Here is a 1,746-nt window from a genome sequence, read left to right as displayed (position 1 = left end):
ATTAAGTCGCTAGGATTTCTTGTGAATTTGTTACTAAATGGTCTGTATTGAAATCGTTCATACGTTCCATTCTGTAACGTTGCAGTTTCCAACTGAATGTTTTTGTAAACGGCTTCTTTCTCCTTCGTCGATCCCCTTATTAATAAAGGCTTGACAGGTAGCATCCTAAATTTTAAGACGCTTACACCTCCTGTTCAAGAACTCGTTTTCTCGGTATGAATTTAGGGAATTTATCTAAAACGTCAGATCTCCAAGGGCAGGTCACAGTTGACCCGAAGTTAAGCTAATGTTTGTTTCTTGTATGATTTATCTGAGGAACGTGGTTCACCCGGAAAACTGCGAAACCAGGAAGGGAGAGGTTAATGCAACGGAATCCAAATATCGCCCACTGCCCAACATCATATCAACATACAGCCCATGTGAATGCGGTCATGAGTGCAGTGGCTTACTGTGCAACGAGGGCGACGAGCGAATGAGACTCACTTTCAGGTCGAAAAAGCCTCATGCCCGCACAAATTTGAACTACGCGCCGGGCACCAACTCTGATACCTGAGGTGGCATCTAGCGGCTGCCTATCTTAAATAAACGAGACGTATACGCTTACATTCGGGGAGCGGTCTGTCGAACCAGCATGCGCGGGCAAGCAGACAAAGGAGTCCGCTAGGAATTATGATAAAGGAGAGGGAAGCGCGTACGTACGTCGTCCCACGAACGTGTGGGCATCGGTCCTCCTAGTCAAGGCTGGAGAGTGGCTAGTTCTGCGACAAATTAGTTAAAACCTAAAAATTGGCGAAACCTTAAGAGAGGAATTTTAATTTTTGCAAATCCACGGATAACCCGACGAGACGTCCCCGCCTACTGAGCAGCAGTTCTCTCTTGTAAGCAGCTTTTTACGTGTACATGGCTAGAGGATGAGTCGAGTATAATTAAACTGTGTACTGTTTAGGTCATAGTGCCAGTGGGCGCTAACTTGTGTCCTTCATACGGTATGATTTCCGCCTTGAGCGGGCGATAGGGTTTCCTTTCGCAACTTCTCAGAGGGAGAAGATTAAATCTAAATTTTGTATGAACAGCTTAGTATTGATAAATGGTCTTAAGAAAATGAAAATTAAAGTTAGCCTAGCTTCGTGGTTAACTTATTTGCTCGGTTTTGGATTGTGATTAGAACGGATATCCGGAATTGTAAAGTAAACCAGTGAGGTACCAGAAGAAGAGTATATAAATATAATAATTATGAAGTAGTTATTCTAAGGAGTTCTAAGGAGAAGAAGAGAGTCTTAGAGTACAAATAAGGCTAGGTCATCGTACTAATATGTTTGTATTTGACATTAATTAGAGCGGCATCTCTGCGACAACCTAACCTAAAATATGTTTGACTAATTTCAAATCTGTCTTTCTCATTTCTTTTAATGTTTGCAACAACCTATGATTGGAAAATGGTTGATATTGGATATTTGTTATTAAAACTGCTTAACTTTTGAATAGAGCGGTACACCCGCCACTCCAATTTTATTTTCCGTTAGGTCCATCCCGCGTGAATAAAAGAAGAAACTGTACTTGTACCCGGCGTTAGTTAGAGCGGCCTTTCTGCACCAATCTAACCTAAAAATGTTTTTACACAACTCCGATCTGTTTTCTTTTGTTTTCTACTGGAATTTAAAGTAAATAATATTTTATGAATTATTGATACATAGAATTTGTGGTGTTAAACTGATTCCAAACAGAACCCTCTCTCTCTCTCTCTCA

This window comes from Belonocnema kinseyi, chromosome 6 (assembly GCF_010883055.1).
Source record: "Belonocnema kinseyi isolate 2016_QV_RU_SX_M_011 chromosome 6, B_treatae_v1, whole genome shotgun sequence".
Classification (NCBI taxonomy): domain Eukaryota; kingdom Metazoa; phylum Arthropoda; class Insecta; order Hymenoptera; family Cynipidae; genus Belonocnema; species Belonocnema kinseyi.
Note: the sequence above shows the minus strand (reverse complement) of the source record.